The sequence below is a fragment of the Vidua macroura genome, chromosome 1, assembly GCF_024509145.1.
Source record: "Vidua macroura isolate BioBank_ID:100142 chromosome 1, ASM2450914v1, whole genome shotgun sequence".
In the NCBI taxonomy this organism is placed as follows: domain Eukaryota; kingdom Metazoa; phylum Chordata; class Aves; order Passeriformes; family Viduidae; genus Vidua; species Vidua macroura.
The window spans coordinates 99,086,557-99,106,261 of NC_071571.1; the positions used below are offsets into that span (position 1 = coordinate 99,086,557).

Sequence of the window (19,705 nt, forward strand, 5' to 3'; positions counted from 1 at the left end):
ACAGCTGCAAAATTCCTCAAGGGAATTAGGGCACCCTGTAAAGGTGACACACTCAATATTCCAGCTGAAGTGCCTCCACACCAATGTCCACTGCATGGGTAGGAAGCAGGAGGAGCTGGACATTATGACCTAATTGCTGTTGTTGACACATGATGGAACATGTGCACAACGGGAGCCTTGCATCTGCTGAAAACGTGGCACAGCAAACTATAAGTTGTTCAGGACAATCTTGGAGGTAGTCAAGAATAATTTTTTATTCTAACCAAAAAGAGAAGTGTTACTAGGGCTGTTGCTCATCAACAAAAATAGCTAATTAGAGATGTCAAGATTGGTGGCAGCCTGGGCTGTAGCCATGATATCCTGGTGGAATTCAGAGTCTTGAGGGACATGGACCTTGTGAAGAGTAGAGTCACTATGCTGTAATTTAGGAAAACAAATTTTCTGTTGTTTAAGGCAGCAATGAATAAGACCCTCCTGGGAAATGGTAACCAGGGACAATGAAGCTGAACAGAGCTGTCAGCTCTTTAAGGACATTTTTCTTAGAGCACAGGAGCTCTCGATTCCCACGTGTATTAATTTTGACAAGGAAAGCCCAAGACCAGCATGGCTCAATGAGGACCTCCTGCTCAAAGTAAAGAATAAGAGGAAAATGTGCAGACAGAGGAACCAGGAATGTGTCTATCCCTGGGGAAGAATATAGGAACACTATTCAGCTGTGTGGGGATTTGGTTAGGAAAGATAAAGCACAGCTGGAGAAGACAAGGCTCCAGGAAGACCTTATTGTGACTTTTCACAATATAAAAAGGATCTTACAAAAAATATGGAGAAAGATTTCATATTAAGAAGAAATTCCTTATTATGAGTGTAATGAGGCACTGGAACAGGTTACTCAGAGATGCTGTGGATGCCCTGTCTCTGGAAATGTTCAAGGCCTGATTGGATGGGGCATTGAGAAACTCAGTCTGGTGGAAGGTGTCCCTATCCATGTCAGAGGTGATGGAACTAGATGGTCTTTAAGGTCCATTCCAACTCAAATCATTTTATGATTCTGTAATTCATTTGTCCTCATACATTTTTAGCAGATCATTCAGCCAGTGTGAGGGGAAGAAGAGCAGAGAGGAAGAAGAGCTGAGAAAGGTTTGTGTTATATATCTCCTGAGAAAGGCTATTGTGCTTTAAGAGATTCATGATTTCAAAAGAAAATTTTTCATGTCTTTATATCCATAAGTCTAACACCTCGGGTTAAACATGCACACAAAAATCAATTTCTTTGTAGTCCTTTTTAATTTGTGATAAAAGTTCAAGTTGATTTTTATGTGGTTTAGAGTTTTATAATGGAAATTATATAACAGAGTTGCTGTCACCTTGACCTGTTTTCTAAATCTCCTGTGGAAATCTGTAAAATTATACATACGCCCACACAAAAGTTAATAGCACAGGGTAGGCAGAAAACATTATTTTGTTTCATTTCGAAGAGGCTTGTTGAGGACATTTGAAAAAATCAACTGTTTAAAACATTTGAGTCTTTTTCCTGTGATTCATCCTATGAACTTTTACCATCCACTAAATCACCATTTATATTCAGAAAGTATAAAATCCTGATATGATAAATTGATTTCAATGTCTCTTTTTTTGCAGGTGGCCGTTATTGATATATTTGACAAAATTTATATGAGTCAGAGAGAGAGAAAATTGAAGTTATATTACAAGAAAGGAAGAAATGGAGCATTATTAAGAATTCTACTATATTATTGAAATAGAAAAGTAAGTAGAAAAACATGTAGGCATAAAACATATATTCTGACATTTGTCATCAATTATTGTTACTGTACAATATTAATATGAGCCACTAAGCTAAAAAAGGCAACTGCCATTCTGAAAAAAAAAATCACAATTTCTTAAGGATATCTCACAAAAAATATTATTTGTATGAAATATTTGCATCATAAGTTCTGAATTTTTGGCAGATACATACATCATGGCTCAGCAGCTGCTCATAGTTTGGGCTGACTTTTCAATGGCAGGTACAAAATGTACTGGGTTCAAAGTCCTTGTATGATGGGGAAGGAGGGAATTCTTTTTTGTAGAGTGATGGTTGAGCTGCTAAATTACTTATTCAATTGAGAAGGAGGGAGAAATTGGTTCTTGGGGTTTAAAAATATTTATGAATCGGTGTGAAAATGTTCTGGGAAAAAAAAAACACAAAAAAAAAAAACCCTCATCTTTTTCCCCTTGGCAGGTGAAAAGGAAAAAAGAGGGCTTATTGTGGGTTTATATTTTTATATTGCTGGCAAGTTTGGTAGTATGTTATGTTGTCCATACAGTCTTTGAGGTCTGAAATTAGCCTGTTGCCAATACTCTTTCATATGAATTTTTTCAGCATGTTTCCATATGTGTTATTCATTGCTCTTCCTTTAGATGCTTAGGGGTACTGGAGGATTTTAAAATTGATGTTCACCTCTGAATCCAAGATCAGGTGTGCAACCCTACAAAACTTGCAACTGCAAATAAAGTCAATTTTGTTTCACCAGTGAAGAAAGGAAATTTCTCAGTGCCTGTGACATACATAGCTTGGAGTTAAGATATTTAGAATTATGAGACAGTAGAAGAGGCCATGCTGCCTGGAACTGTCCCTGACTATTCTCTACCTTTTCCATCATTGCCAAATTTTAAAAACCATTATTAAATGAAGAATCTTCTCGGTAAAATCAATCACTGAAAGTATTAAATTTATTTCCATTAAAGACCCTAACAAATAAAGGAGGAGAGGGATAGATTTCTGAAGACTTTGTGGTATCTCACTGCCCTGTTATGCAACTTAAAACCGGTCCAAATATACGGTAAGGCAGACGGCTTTGAAGTACTCCCATGTCATTCTTCAATTCCATTTTCTCCCTACCTTAAATATCGAGGCCAGTATTGGACTTCATAAAAAAGGAAAATCAGATGCAGGAACATTAAAATTAATAGACGTAGGACAGCCTTATAAGAAGCAATGTATGATTTTTATTTTCATGGAATATCTCATGCTACATGACTGCAAATGCCTCTGTAGCACCAGCATTTCCACAATGCAGAAACTTACCTTCTTTCTCTGTATCTTTTATCAGATTTTGGGCACCTATTGATTTTTATGTATGTGTGCTAGGAAAGCCAAACCAAACCAGACAGATTACATGCTTATAAACCTTCACCCATTTAGACTAAAAAGGTTTAAATTTCAGTTCCTCATCTCCTTCTATTGATTAAGCATTACTTCCTCAAGCATACAAAATTTTGCCTACAGACTGTATTTCATAATTTTTTACCCTAAGGTGAAATGGAATTAAATGTTTGAGGGTTAATTTCCTTGAAACAAAAATATTTAGAGCTGCATTTATGTGGCAAATTCTTCAAGGAAAATCCCTGAAGGAACTGTGAAATAACTTTTTTTTTTTTTTTTTTTCCAGACAGTGATTAATTTTCAGGTCCAGGCATGGGAATTCCTTCTCTATGGAATCAGACATTAGCACTAGACAATGAATGCTAGTGATTATATTTTCCTTGCTCTTATTTTAGCTCCTCTACATTAACATTCATTAAAAAAAACAAAAAGCAAAACACAAAACAACAACCAGAAAAAGAAATTCCATTTATGGCACCCACATTTATAATTTTGAGACAATGATTTCTAGCAATCCTTTAAGAACTTTGAATTCCACCACCACTTTTTACCCTTTTCATGATCATTTTTTGAAATTACTAAATATATATATATATTTTTTTTTTTAATTGTTATATCTACATTAACCACTAGCTTTGTGTAATTACTGAAACAGCAATGATTGGGAAAGTTGGTAAAAATGCATATACAGGAAAATGTTTCAATTCTGGAATTGAAAAAATTCTTTAAGATTGTAATCTGAAGATTTCATGTAGCAGTTCTTTATGGCCTGACTTGCTCAGCTTGGTCATCCCTTCATGATATATACCAGAAATGCAGCTCTCCTCCCATATCAGGTTTTCTCTGATATAGGCTCACTCAGTCAATGCTGCATTTTAGAAGTAATGCAGTAAGGTAGCCAGCTCTTTAAGCAAGAAAACATCTGGAGTTTAAATATTCAGCAACAGGATTAAAAAAATATTGCCTTTGAAATGTTTGCTTGTGGGTAAGGGGGGAGAAAGATTGAAGATAATAGTATCTCTTTTTTATTGTAAAAGAAAAAAGGTTGGTAAAGGAGAACATATTCCAAATGTATATTTGACTAAGCAAATAGGTTTTTTCTTTAATAAATTAAACAAATATATCGCTTTTCACTAGGCCTAGTGTTTGCCTATTTTGAAAATACATATTTAAATATCTAGGAGGCATCTTACAGCACCAGTTCACAAGACAAAGCAATGTACTTTTTTCTTTTTCTTGGGTGGCATCTCTAATCAGGTAAGAATCATACTATGAAATCCTGGGAGGCCCAATATATCGCCAAGTATATATCTTTAAGGAAGCTATGTTTTTATGACTATGTATCAAAACAGGAAGTGGGCATTGGTAAAATAAATTTTATTAAAAGAGTACATAATTCTAAAAATTATTATTTTATTTCTGGCCAAAATCTTTTTTACCATTGTTTGTCTTTAATAGGTGACATTAACAGCAGTGTTTTTTTTGTTCTTCCATGAAAAAAAAAAACAAAAACCACTGTATATTGCTTCTTATAAGGCTCTCCTAAATCATTCAGAATTTCAAACTTTATTATGTTGATTAATTTGTGGATAACCAGCCTTATAAGATTGAAAAGTTATTAGAGGAACAGGACAGGTAAGAGAAATTGTCACTATTTTAAATCTTTTGAAACTTTAGCTCTTATGTTCCAAAAATGTAATGTAATGGAAGAATAAAGTGTATGCATGACTTAAATCCTAATCTTATACATCCCTGAATTTCTGTTATGGTATCTGTAAAGTTCAAATATAAACTAAAAACTTGTAAATTGTGTGTATGCAGTATGATATGAATCAGGAAAATGTTGCTTTTATGACAGAAAAAAACCTCAAAGCTAAACAAGTCTGCTTTACAAAATACTAAAATACTTAGACTCAATATATTTACATTTATACTAATTCAAAATTGAAGCCTTTTTCAATTTCTTTTCCATAAAAAAATATGTCAAAAAGTCATGAAAAATGGAATTTGTTTCAGCCGAGATGGAATTCAGGGGAGGAAAATTTCTAGTTTTAAGTAGTTGTTTTAGCTACTCTAACATTTAAAGGTTAATGTTTAGCTAGCTAAAGATTATAGGAAGGCAGGAGTAAGAGGTAACACAGGTTATTAAAGTATTATAAAAATCCAGCAGGCAGCATTAAAAAAGATAGTAGATAATTGGCTTGCCTTCAGTAGTAATAGTACAATAGGCAAATTTATTTCTCAACAAAAATCAAATGCAAGTATGGATAGTGGTGTCAGTCTATGGATAGGAATGACATTCATAATTGAAAATTAAGTATTCTCATCTTTATGCCTATTTTTAGTCCTTTATTCATGTAAAAGCAGACAAGCTGAAATGCTATGTTTTAAATTTAAGAATATCAATCTGTACTACCTTATATTTGTGAGTCACTTTCAGCTTAATGTTCTTCAGCTAGAAAAATAGTTCAATTGCAATATTTTCTAAAAAATGTGAGACTTGTTTTTAAATAATTTTTAAATATTAATCTACAGATCTCCCTGGCCGTAGAGTGGCTGAATTCTTTCTTCTGGCTATGTTACTGTGTTGGTTTAAATCCCAGCAGGAAGATTAAACCATTTGTGTTACCTTGTTCCACCTTCGGCCTGTCATTCTCCTGCTGAAACCATGCACCTGCCAGGATGTAGAGGGTATGGAATTAAACAGTGGTAGAAACTCCACCCCTTTTCTCTCTGACCACAATAGTTACCTTCATATTTCTACTAATGCCTGCACTTATCCCTTTTCTGTAAGAGAGAAACAGGTTTCTTGCTGTGTCCATTAAATACAAAAAAGAGAAAAATCTTGTGTGTGATATACATAATTTCTGTTATTCCAGCAGTTTTGAGAATGCAAAATAGAGGCAGATGATGCTCTGTATGAACTGACTAGCTTTTGATTTAAGACAAACCCAGCTGCACAGTCTTTGGATCTCCCATTCCTGTGGTGGTGGAAGCCTGGGTGACCCTGGCTCTGTCTCCTCAAGGCTGCTGCCTGCTTTCTAGTGCAGTGCTGATAGCAGAGCAGGGTTATGAACATAAAATAAGGATGTCTACACATATGCTCAGATGATCCCAAGGGATCCTCCTTTGCAAGTTTATCTATCACAGAGATATTACCATGCAAGCAATATTTGCATCAGGTTTATGCTTGTGTGCTGCTTGAAGTGCTCTGTCCTGAAGAGAATCTCTGTTCTCTGTTTCTGAGAATGAGAGTAACTGCTCTGGAAGACATTGCAAAAATACTTTTGGTTGCCTTTATCCCAAAAGTCCAAACTCTACCAGCCCAGTTTATTGGCTAGCATAGGATTGCCTGGTAAATACAAGCTGCAGTTATTGCAGCCATAAGACTTCTCTGAGAGACTTTTTCTTTGCTGACAGATCATATTCAGGAAAACTTTTTTTTCTAAAACTTGGGGGTGGATGGTGGGGTGGTAATTTTTCAAACTTAGAAGAAAAAGAAAATATAATGGTGAAAACCCCAGAACAAATCAGCTGAAGTTTCATAAGCAATGCTTAGATTTGTCAGACTGCAGAATTGGCCATTTTCCTGTTTTTGATTAACAGCTCTTTGTTCAATACTTTATTAAAGGGTATGAGTTATCAAGTTTTGTATTTTATGTATTGCTTTACCTGAATGAAAATCTCTTACATTTATAAGACTTTTCTAACCACTACTTTATAATTTATAGGATTAACTTTGTTTGTGCCGTTGCTGTTGATTTTTGAAAGTTTTCTTAAATCCTGTTTGTACAAATGACTTTTATCCTACTGTTTATCATACTCTTCTGACCACTCTCTCCTGATTCAAGAGCTCACATTGATTTAAGCAATGAGCAAAGATGTAATACTTGAACTCCTGACACAGAGAGCAGTTTGTAAGCTGAACTTTAATTCACTCTATATGGCACACAACTCATATTTCAGCAATGCAAAACTTACACTTCCCATTTCTACTCTCTATATTTCTACATTACTTGCTGCTTTATATTTTTCCTCATATTTTTTTCATTAGAAATTCTCTTTCAAGCAGTCTCTTTAGAAGTTACTCTATTGTTTCCTATGGGTTTGGTAGCTGTACCTTTTGCCCTACCCCATCTGTCTCCTCCCAGATGCTCATTTCTACACACTTCTGGGTTTAGGTATTTAAAAAAAAAATACAAAATTAAATACCTTTGCCAATTTTTCTAATGATGATCCTGGTCCTTTCTGCCCCCCTGTTCTCACCAGATGCCCAACCCTCTCCTGTTTCTTGTTTTCTGAGTTGTCTCTGATGATAAACTAAGAACTCCATTTTGTATTGGATACCCATTTTGCAGAATTTTAGTAATCTGGTTTCTTTTTGGTATCAAGATAAATAGGCAAAAACTCAGAGAACTTGTTCTTTCTCTCAATGATACAGCACCATGGGGGAAATGATTGTTAAAATATTTGAAACAAAAGGGAAGCAAAAGAGTGGAGCTTCTATGCTTTTCTCAAAATAGTGATTGCTACCTGATGTCAGTTTATTTCTTTCCTGGCTTGCATGTGTGCAGTGAGCAGGAAACCTGGCTTCCCAATCCAGCACATCTAGCTATACATTTATAATCATCTAGCTACTCAAAAGTATAAGAAGTAAAAATTATTCCTGGAAGACTGAGTTCCTAGTCTTATTTTGTAGGCTTTAGAACATGTTGTGGACTGCAATATTCTGTTTAGACAGCTGCTCGACTCCAAAAATGAAAGAACACTTTGTAGAAGATTTCTTTATATAGTGAATTATTTATAGATGAGGTACACTCATTAACAAAGCCTCCCTCAAAAAACCCATTGATTAAATCTACCGCAGACCTTCAGGTTTGTTATTGTATAATAATATCAAGTCAGTATAGAATTTCTGTACAGAACAGGTGCCAAGACAAGATGCAGTGGATAATTGTGATTAATAAGGTTCAGAAATGTACCAAATTCTAAATTAATTTAGGTACATTTTTTTTTTTTTAATGTATTTTGTATTAAGGATAATACAAGTTGTTTATCAAGGGAAACTGTCCAAAAACAGTCAAATAGATCTCCTCACATGTTGATTTTATAAAAAAATGTATAAGAATTACAGTAATGATAATTTATATCTCAATGCTTTTCATTACCAAAATACAGTAAGTGCACCAAATAATGTATCATCGAATCATAGAGTCATTGAATATCCTGTCTTGGAAGGGACCAACAAGGATCATCAGAATCCAACTCCTGGCCATGCACAGGACAGCTCAAGAATCACACCATGTGCTTGAGAGCATTGTTCAAACACTTCTTGAATGCTGTCAGGCTGCTGCTGTGACTACTTCCCTGGGGAGCTTGTTCCAGTGCCCAACTCTCTGGGTGGAAAACCTTTTTATGCTATGCAATCTAAACCTTCCCTGACACAACTTCAGGCCATTCTCTTGGGTCCTGTCACTGGCCACCACAGAGCAGAGATCAGTGCCTGCCCCTCCTGTTCTGGTAATGGGGAAGCTGTAGAATGCCATGACATCTCCTCTCAGTTTTCTCCAGTCTGAGCAGACCAAGTGACCTCAGCCACTCATACAGTTCCCCTGCAGAACCTTTGCCATCTTCATTGCCCTCCTCTGGACCTTCTAATAGCTTTATATCTTTCTTATATTGCAGTGCCCAAAACTTCCCCCAGCACTTGAAGTGAGGCTGCCCCAGCTCACAGCCAAGCAGAACAATCCCCTCCTTTGCCCAACTGGTGATTCTGTGCCTGATGCCACCCAGAACACTCTTAGCCCTTCTGGCTACCAGGGCACTTCTGACTCATGTTCAACTTGCCATCAACCAGGACTCCCAGGTCCCTTTCTACAGCGTTGCTCGTTTCCCATTCTGTCCGTTCATCCCGGGTTGCCCCATCCCACATGTGGCATCCTGCATTTTGTTGAACTTCATACACAGGGTGATTGCCCAAGGCTTATCAAGGTCTCTCTGTAGGACCTCTCTGCCTCTGGGGAAGTGAACAGCTCCTCCCAATTTAGTATCAAAGGCAAACTTACTATAATAAGTATACTGAGTACAATACATTACACTGTAGGACTAGTAATTCTAAGTCATGAAGTATTTGTAAGTATTTAAGAAAGAGAAGCACAAAACAAGCCTTTGCTTTCAATGTTGTGATCTGAGAACAGATATGTCTTAAAAATTCAAATCTTTCCCTGAAACCAGTTTCTTAGCATGGCAAAAGAAGGGAGGAGGTGTGAAGACATAGATCATCTAGATGCACAGTCATGTTTGTTCCTTCTTTTTCTAGTGTAATAAGTTTTCAAAAGTTGAAAGCAGAAATTACCTTTACTTCAGACTAGTGACATGATTAGCTAATTAGATATGCTTTTGGAAACTTTTTAATATTTTTCTATTTTTCTTAGGAATATTACATTTTTTGTAATAATTTTGGGAAATATTTGGAAAGGTGTTGATTTAAGTTATTTAAAATACCTTTGTGTCTCAAAAAAAGTAAAACCTAATTTTTACTCCATTTTTTGTTCAGCAGGACATACTCCTAGTAAAGATTCTGTTGCTTCTCTGCCTGGCACACTTTACTAAATTCAGGGAAACATAATATCAAACATGCTCTGGAAAAGTTGATAGTGACACAAAAGACTGTTATGATCTAAAAGTGAAGTGAAAATGCATTTTATTTTTTATATCTAAGAGAGATTTTGTAAGAACAATGGCATTTTGTGAATTAGTTTTCTGTCTGTAATAGATTATCACAGTAGACAACAGTTGGCACATCTTTGTTTTCTGTGTTGTTAGATCTCATGAGAATAGCAATAAAGAAAGTTGCTGTAATGGCTATTTACTTTAATATATGGGTACTGGATTTCTGCCAACCAAGCTTTTTCATTTATATGTCTAATTACAAGAGGATTTTTTGTTGTTGTTTTCTCAGCCATTCCAGCATCCATTCTAGAATACTAATCCTTACTATTAGCAGCAGAATGCTGAAGGTCTTACACATATTTGACAAACAAATAAGATTTAATATCATCAGTGTAATGATGCAAGCAATTTTCTCCTTTATGAAGGGTAGTTAGAGGCATTGTGCCTTGATGGCACCACTAGATAGAAATATTATTTGATCTCAGAAATCTTAGGCTTATAAAAATATTACTTCCTCCCCATCATTAATGTTTTGTCAGCACCTTTTATTGTCTTAAAGACTGCACTTTGCTGCAACTAGAACAAATTATATGTCACTATATATTACAATTTTCTCTTGAGTCCAAGGTCCTTGGTAAAAATTCATAATGACACTCCTTAAGATATTAATAAACAGATCAGAATCAGTATTTCACAGAGTTGAAACTGACTGTCTCTATTGATATTATTTCTCCCCAGCCCTGAAATTGAACTTTTGAACAATTTTCATCTACCAGGACAGGGCCAGCTGTGTCAGGTTTGGTCCTGAGCAGGATGCTGGTGCCAGGTTTCTCACATATGATTACCTGCCAATCAATTCCCACAGCAGCAGTGGAAGGTATTCTGAAAGAATAGGGCTGCAATCTGAGCTGTCGTAAGAGGTTAGAGCAAATAGATTTGGAGAAATAAACATGTCATAAAAGGGGTGCTAAACAAGGCTGAGGATTTTGCTTGGAATCTTAATGTTCACAGAGCAAAACCAGTTCCATCTGCTATGCTGGTGATGAGCTTACAAGATATCAGAGTCCCGGTGATTTGGCAGTGATATTTTGATGCCAACATTCATTAAAATACACCCTTATGAAAAATTTCCTATTTTGTGCATAAAATTAATGTGCTATAGATTACATGCAGCATAGTAATATTGAAGTAGAACATGTTTTGTATTAGTCTCCTAATAAAATGCACTTGTATGGCTCAGCTTATACAAAAAATGCTACCATGTTCCTGGAATATAGACCTACAAACTTTTCCTTCCTCATAGTTTTTGTGTGACTACTTTATTCATTAATTTAGGTAATTAAATTACTGCCTGCTATCCTAAACAAATTTTTCAGCTACTTTTTGCGAAATTCACATGTAGTAGTGTTAATTTATGGTTCTATTCTTAGAGTTATATAAACCTCTCTGTCTGTAGCAGCAAAACAAATTTTGAATAAGGTCCACCAGTAAGGAAGTGGACTGGTATGGACAGAAATAGAAAGAGTACCAACTTCCTTGGTAATGCTTGTCACTTACAGCTTGGGAGAAGCCTACAGGAAAACTCATAGTGATCTGATGGCTGATCATTCTCATTGTGAAAAAGTTCTTGTGTCCAATTGGAATCTTTCCAGGAGTGAATTGTCATTTGTTATTTGTAGCACTGGTCAGAATATTATATCATTTACAATCCTAGATAGCAAATTATTCACTAATTTTTTTAAGAAATACAGATTTTTTTTTTCTTTGTGATAAGAAGTTCAGAAGGGATTATGACTAACAGTTGATTTACTTGAATGCTAACTGTGGCAGGTACATTCTTCTCTGTCTCAGGATTTTTCATAGAGGAACACAGAGAGAAGAAAGAGAAAACAATTTCTGTTTCTGCTCCTTGTTTTTCCCATGTAGAATGTGTTTAGGGAATTGTTTACCTGGGGTGATTGCTTGATTGGATTCTGGTGAGGATTGTTTGAGCCTGATGGCCAATCAAATCCACCTGTAGCTGGACTCTCGTGAGGGGGTCACGAGTTGTGAGTTAGATATGGTAGTTAGAAAAGTAGGTTTGTAGTTTTAGTGTCTCCTTTAATTAGTATATTAATATATTATAGTATAGTTATAATAAAGAAATCATTCAGCCTTCTGAACTGGAGTCAGACATCATCATTTCCTCCCACCGGGTTCACCTGCATTTACAATAGCTAAATTCTAGATATTTTAAAATGATTGGTCCACCATCATTCAATGATAATCCAAGGAGTATCTGCATACTGTGAAGATTGAATTAATTTATAGACTAACAATAAACTAGTTTAACTTCTGTCCTAGACCTGCACGACTGTAGACCTGCCTGAACTAATTAATGCAGTATTACTTCTGCACCTGACCTGCCAACCGATTTACCTAGAAATTTTTCTGGTGCACAGAATTCTCTATGTTTAAAGAGTAAAAATTTCACTTTTTATGCAGTGGTTGAATTTGCCTAATGAATGTTAATACAAGTCTCCAAAATGATCACAAAATCCCTCTAATGCTTCACATCAAATACCTTTATCTTTTCATCCTGTTATGCTGTCTTTTGAAGGAAATATTTTAAACTATGGTTTTTTGGCTCCTAAACCTTTAGGCCATCTCTTTTTAGAGATAAATGAAATCTGAGAGGAACAGAGAGGTATAAGCTCGAAACACATGAGATAAAACTATAGACAAGTGATAGAAATAGCCTTATTACAGGAAGAGAAGGACAGTGTAAAATTACACTTCTGAGAATGTCACTCCCTGCTTTATACAGAGGAAAATGAATGTATTTCATTTTCAGTGATGAAAGGTTATTTAACAGCAAATCTTATTCTTGGATATCATCATAAACCGTGAATCCCTGGTGTATGTTCAATTTGAGGACTACAACTAATGTTGATGAAGGTTTTATTAAAAAAAAAATGTGCTTTCAATAGCTTAAAATCTTTAACCAAAAGAAAGACCTAAGGAATGAAAGTGGTGACTGGTTTGTTTGAACTGAATTTTCATATTATATTTAATTATAGATTCAAATTTTTAAAATCCATATTACTAGATAGTCACATAGCACCAGTTAGCAACTGGCTGCTATTGCCACGCTAAAATGTAAAATCATATCCCTTCAATATTCCTGTCTGTTGATTATATAGCTTGCTTTGCATACTACAAAAAGAAATAGAAGAGTCTGGATTTATGATTGTATTTTCTAACAAGTATTTCATCTGACTTGATATAGAAGAGAGGAAACTTTCTCAGCAACAACTGGAGTTTATGAGTAATTAAAAACACTACAGAATATTCTAGGGTGTTTGCTCACTGTGATTTATATGATTTGCCCAAAAGAAATAACTAATTATATTTAAAAATTGAAATAATGTTTTAGAAACTATGTGTTCAGCTTCTTTCAGGTGGATAGCACATAATACTGATATTTCAGTTAGTCCACATTGTCTAATCACTGCTCTTCAGTATGAAAATGATCAAAGAGAATACAACGTCTTCTTTAAGTCTTAGTCCTTGATCGTGCATAGGCTCAACAGAAACATAATTAATGTTACACAAGCCTTTTTCAATCTTTAGCTTTTCTTACTTTAATGTCAAATAGAGTTTTCATTAATTTCTCTCATTTTTCAAAGTTTACTAATAACCAGAATTAGCATATAGAGCTTTGATCCTTTTCAATATGGTGGGTTGCAATGTTAGATCTAGAGGTATGAGTAAAACATGAAATAATAAGAATTTGGCTTGCTGAGTAGAGTGATCCAGAAGCATGACACTTTAGAGTCTTAAATTTTATCTTCTTCAGCTACAACCAAGCATAAAAGCTATTTAAATCTCTTCTCAAAAAAACCTTGTCATATCTTAGGGCCTATACTAACTTTTGTGATGCCATTTTTTAGCAAAAGAAAAATAGCAAGGGAAAGTTGATAATAGCTACTATTATGGTCCTGATCCAAAATGAGCTTCTCTCATATTAAGACACAGTTCTAGGATGCTTTAAAAAGTGTTTCAGGTTTTGGTATTCATATTTTACCATATTTTGTTAGAGAAAAGGAAAATAAAAATAGCAGTAATTATTTGTTGCATTCCAATAACTAATAATTTATTTCATATGAAAGTCTATACTATAATTTAAGATCAGTTGATGGGACCTCAGTCACATACTGTAAATTGTATTCTGTCTTCTTTACTTGATCAGCACTTGCAACCCCTATATAGCATGATATAAGTTGCTTTGTTTTATTTTATAATTTTTAAGATTAAACATTACACATAGTATTTTATTTTTAATAATTACTTTTAGTCGTTCTTGAAATACCAATGTATTAAACAATACAGGTTTTTTAGTTCAAACTTTGAGTTTTAGTTGTCACAGAAATGAAAATGCAATGCAGCTGACAGTGTAATTTGTCTAGATGAACCACTTATATTTTTTGTCAACAAAACTGAACAAGCTCTATCTTGTCTGCTTGTCCACTCATCAAAAAAAAAAAAAAAAATCCTATCCCTTGAATAAATATATTAGCTTTGTTTTAAATATGGGAGTAAATATTTGTTTTACCTCTCTCTTTTGTTTCATTGTGTGCACATACTGAAAATAGTCTAACTTTTCCTTAAAGTCTTCTGTAAAGATAATTTATGATCTATGAAATGATTATAAGAATAAAAAAGCAATGAAAAATGTGATTTTCTTCTTAAAGGTTTACTCCTCAGGCAATGATTTATGGACACCTTTATTCTTTTTGTGATGTTGGCATTTTATACCATGTCAGTGCTTCAAACGCAAGTTTCATCTTTTACCTGCAAGTGCTGTAGAAATGGAAAAGCTAATGGATAGCAGGGCTTCGAATTTGAAAAATGTTGGCTTTTCACCAGTAGGTAATTGAAGGTCTAGAATAGAGCTTGTATGGAAATAAAGTTTAAGATCAACTCCTTCATGTGATAAGCGTACTACTGAGGTGACAGATTAAAGGATGTACTGGTAAGGTCTTCCCAAGAACCAAGAGAGTGAAGCTTTTTGAAAGTGATATACTCTTTTGGCTTGCTCCGCTACCTTTTTTTTTGGTGGGATCTTTGTTTTTTCTTTAAGGGAAAAACATTAGCTTATTATTAAAAAAAAAACAAAGAGGAAATCAACTCCAGATAACAGTTAATCTGGGAAATTTTGATGAATATTATTTTTTCTTTTAATTAATGGTATTATTATTTGCATTATGCAATGACTTTCATCAGGCAGGTGGGCCTTCTGATCCTTTTATAATTATTGTTTTTCCTTTTGATTTTTTTTCAAGATTTCAAATGCTCAGGTAAGATAGAAAGAGAGTTTCCTGCCTGCCATTGCTGAGGAAAACCTCTGGATTTTGGTAAATTTCTATAGAATATAAATTACCTTAACTTTTTCAGGTAGTTGTCTGTTTTCACTGTGTCATTACATGTACCTCTCCTATGCATAGCACAACAAAAAAGAGCACACTGGGAAAGTAGTCAACATATCATTGGATAGCAGAAACAAATTATAAGATACATGAAAATATTCTTTTAAAATAGAACTGATAAGATTAGAAAGATGTTAGTTCTCAAGGGAGCCTCAAAAACTTTTATTAATCAATTTGTATATCCCAAATTGCTCCAAATGATCCTAAATCATCATAGAATAGAGACTTATTGAAAATGAATGAAACTTGGCAGGTCTATGAACGTTATTTTTCTAGCTTCTTGACAGTATCTTTAACGTGTCCAATCATAATCCATCATGTAAAACATATATTTTATGCTTCTGGTGCAAATTCACCCAGACATTTTAGAAGGAAAGAGGTGAAAATGAAGTCTTCCTATTACTGAAGACAGATACTGTGTACAGAAAAGCCTGAAGGTAAGTGAGAGTGAAAGTGTGTCTCCCTAGTGAAAAAGCAGAAACTGAAGTAGATGCTTCATGTCTAGATGCTCTCCTGAAGCTACTTTACGAGAAGAACCTGTCAGCTGTACCAGGTTTCTTTGTGTATAGCTGGTGACTTTGAAGAGCTCACCTAATGGGTGCAAGTAAGTTAAAAACTTGTTTTCCTTTGTCTTGTATATTACAAATTGAATTTGATTCTCCATATACAAAAAGAGAGACAGAGTTTGGGATTATTCTTGCTACAGCTCTAAAAAAGAGTGCAAGAAAACTGTCCACTAATATAATAGAAAATCCTTTTGTTGTGTGTCTTTAACTTACAATGGCAAAAAAGTCCTTTTGCATGTATAACTTGTCATTCAACACAAAGTGACATAGAAAGGAAGAATAGGTTTTGACTCCACTTGACAGATTAATCCTCATGTAAGGTATTTGAGTTATGTGTTTATCTTCATAAACCACAGTCCCGTGCTTTTGAAAAAGAATTAGTAAGCCATTTGGCTGATTATATGTTGAACATCACCATTTTCTTTGATAATACAGTAAGGACAGAAGGCTGCATTTCAAATGTCCACAGGAAATCATCAGGAGCTGCTGTCTTTACAGAGACAGGGTAAATTTGAAAGACCAGCTTTTATATATTATTTGTGTTTTAATTCCTTCACCCAAATACTTAAAATTCATTTAAACAGCATAAGTTTACATCAAAACCTTTAAAGTGAACAAACTCTCACAAAAGAATAGTTATGTTATACTGAGAATTAAAGTATCTGATTAGAGCATTTATTTGGAGTTTGTCTAAAGTCCTCTGTGTTCACCTCAGATCTGCTACAGTGTGAATTTTGCTTGGAGCAATCCCTTATACTCTAGATAAATCTGTCCAATGCACTTCATTCAGTATGTCAAATCTTAATTTCACTTAGAGCCAAAAAGAAAGTGTTCAACTTTTATGTACAAACTAAGAAACAAGATTCTCATCTGTTGAAAAGACATCAGGTTTGGCATGGTGAGTCTTGAATTTGTTGCTATGATTTCTGACTTGACATATTTGGTCCAGTGCCTAAAAGTCATCAACAACTGGGCATTGAAGATTGTGTGAGTGCAACTGCATGTGCAGGCATCCACAGCGCAGTTTCTCACTGTGATATGAGAAAGCAGAAAATCCAGTAGTAGCTGGTATTTGCTACCTTATAGCAGGAGCAAAATGTCAGAACATTGTTGTTCTGTGCCGTTGCAGTTGTTGCAGCGCCGTCCGGGTGTTTTACACTGGAAGCTTCCTATGGTCCTGTGGGAGATCCACATCAAATGTCCCTTCTTTTCATTAAATGCAAGTGACCAAAAGAACAAGAAAACAAAAACAACCAAAAGACATCAGCACAAGCCTTTTCTTTTTCCACTTGAGTAATGCACCAAACATCAGGCACTGGAATTCAAATCAAGACTTCTTTCAAAAAAAGCCCCAAAAGAAATAGCAACATCTCATTAATTTTGAAAAAATGTCACATTATAATTTTATTATAGAGGAGGGCAGAAATTTCATATCTCTGGCTAGTTTGAGGAAACTTGCTAACAACCTTGATTTAATAGTAGAAATGATTTTTGGAAAGTTGTTGGGATTTTGTGTATTCTAGTTTTTTTGAGAAAATTTCTGTAACAAATGTTAATGAAAATCATTAATTTTCCAAACAATATAGCTCTTTGGGAGGGGTTTCTTTACAAGGAAGGGATAATTGAGTATTACAACCTAAAGGCTGAAACCTACTCTGAATTTTATCATATTTTTACTGCTTACTAAACTTTTCTATGTAACTTAGGGTAGGAAATGGAAATAAAAATTTGCTTTTCTAATATTACACATGAAAGACCATTAGCAAATCGTCTGTGTTAATGTCCTGATGAATAATCCTAGTTAGTGTAACATTTACCTTTTATTACAGCTATAGAGGAAGTTATAAAATACTGTTGCAGATACACTAATATGTGTGTGCAAAATAAACACCCTACCAAAACAAAAAAATATTTTAAATCCCGAAATTAAATTAAATTACAAAACACAGAGTTAGGTTGATGAACCCCTGCAAGACAATATTTCCCTTAATTTATTATCTAATATTTAAACTAATAAAGCACAAGCACATGTTTATCTCCATAAATTATATGAACATCTGTTTTGCACTGAATGACCTTGTAGAATATTTGCTACAGTTTTGAGTGATAACCAATGAGTATTTTAAGACAGCAAGGACAAACAAAGTGCATGGAAGAGGTTCATGATGACAATGTAATTTATAAACATGCTGCATGAGTAATGCAGAGTACATGCACGCTGATAGCACAGTAATAACTGCTTATAGGAAATATTTAACAAATCATTGTGCCTGCCATGCAAGCTGACTGGAAAAGTGTTCGCACTGAAGACAGGCTGCTTAGGGAGGAATAAATTGAATATGGCACTCAATGTCAGCCAAACTCAATAGCGAGTGAAAGCAATAACGTTCTGCAGGTTATTCACTTGCCTACAGAGAAACTTAGCACATCATACTGAGATCTTGATAAACTAATCAAGCCAGGACTGATATTAAAGAGTTATTCTATCTATACCCTGCCATAAGTTATGACAATAGATAAAGAAATTATCTAATTAATTTCTTGTTGTGATTTGTACTTGTCTTATTTAAAGAAGACAATGGCTATTTTTGACTGTCAAGTCTTCCACATTCTGATTCACTTCTATCATCAATCCAGAACTGTCTAAAGGAAATATTTACCATATTCCTTTTAAGCTTATTTTAAGAAAAATGGGTAACATTTCTGTCAGCATTGACATGGAAAATAAAACCATGTTTTTCAAAACCTTGATTGTTGTCCTACCTGTGTGTCTTGCCATCAGTAGTGTTTTCTTTTCAAGCCGGATAAGTACAGGATGGAAATAAGTCAAAGATTTATTTAACCGGAAATCTTTCATCCATTTCCTTCTGATCTTCTTTTTCAGAAAAAAGAATAAAACAAACAAAATGGCAAAAAAATTTTGCGTTTCATGCTGCTTTGGGGCTAAAATTGAATCTTGTGCTTATTAAGCTGAAATGAAATCAGAAGATGTTGCTCACTGAAAATATGGTTTAAGGGAATTAATTCTAAGGTCTGTAAGTGCATATTTTTATATACTCATGTTTGAAGCTTTTTGGACACCAAGATAAATATGGAGCTCAGTCTTGTCTGCAGTTTTCATTATGTCCTGCAGTAAAGCATATGTGCCTGGGGTAAAGAACTGAGCCAAGATGTTACTTTACCTCATAGTTTATTTCAGTAACCTATCTATTGAATTTGTGTTTGGGGAAAAATCCAGAAGTTTTCAGCACTAGTAAATGTAGTTGGTGGGGGTTTTTTGTTTTGTTTTGGTTTGGTTTGGTTTGGTTTTTTTTTTTTTTTTTTGCATTTGTATTTGCATTTGTGTATTGTGCTGTTTTACTATTTAGCAAGTGTTCAAAGTCATTATTAGAAATTGCTTAGCGGTTTGTTCACACCTGAGAGAGGCCAAAAGTTGCTGAGCTGAGAGACCTTCCAATGTCCACCAAATCCTTTCTGGAAAACATCCCATGGACCCGCATTGTCTGTCTCCCAGTATAATGAGCAAGGGTTTATTCTCAAACACTGCATGCAACTCTTTATATAGCTGGTGAAATCTAGTTTTTTACAATCCTTTTCTATACACTGGAGGGAACCATGATGGATGTAGCCAGTGGTTACGCATGTGCAAAACCTTTGGATTACAGATGACCAGAAATTGACTTGGAGCAGAGAAAGACTAGGTTGAAGCAAAGACAGTGAGTACTGCAGAAAGAAAAAAGAAAACAATGTGGCTTTTATTTTTGAATCTCTCATTGAAATAGTAACCCCTCTTTCAGATCCTAGAACCCATAATGAGTTACTCATTGGTTCTTGAG

The 19,705-nt window shown here is 34.7% G+C and overlaps 1 long non-coding RNA gene across 2 annotated transcripts; it reads left to right on the forward strand.

Moving 5' to 3' along the window:
* Positions 1-152: 152 nt before the first annotated feature.
* Positions 153-5,926, forward strand: LOC128814667 (uncharacterized). 2 transcript variants are annotated; one of them, XR_008439455.1, is made up of 6 exons: positions 153-235; positions 1,080-1,137; positions 1,639-1,764; positions 2,746-2,840; positions 4,345-4,420; positions 5,699-5,926. It is a non-coding gene; the product is annotated as an uncharacterized LOC128814667 (long non-coding RNA). The 2 variants fall into 2 exon arrangements; XR_008439454.1 differs by lacking the exon at positions 4,345-4,420.
* Positions 5,927-19,705: the final 13,779 nt, after the last annotated feature.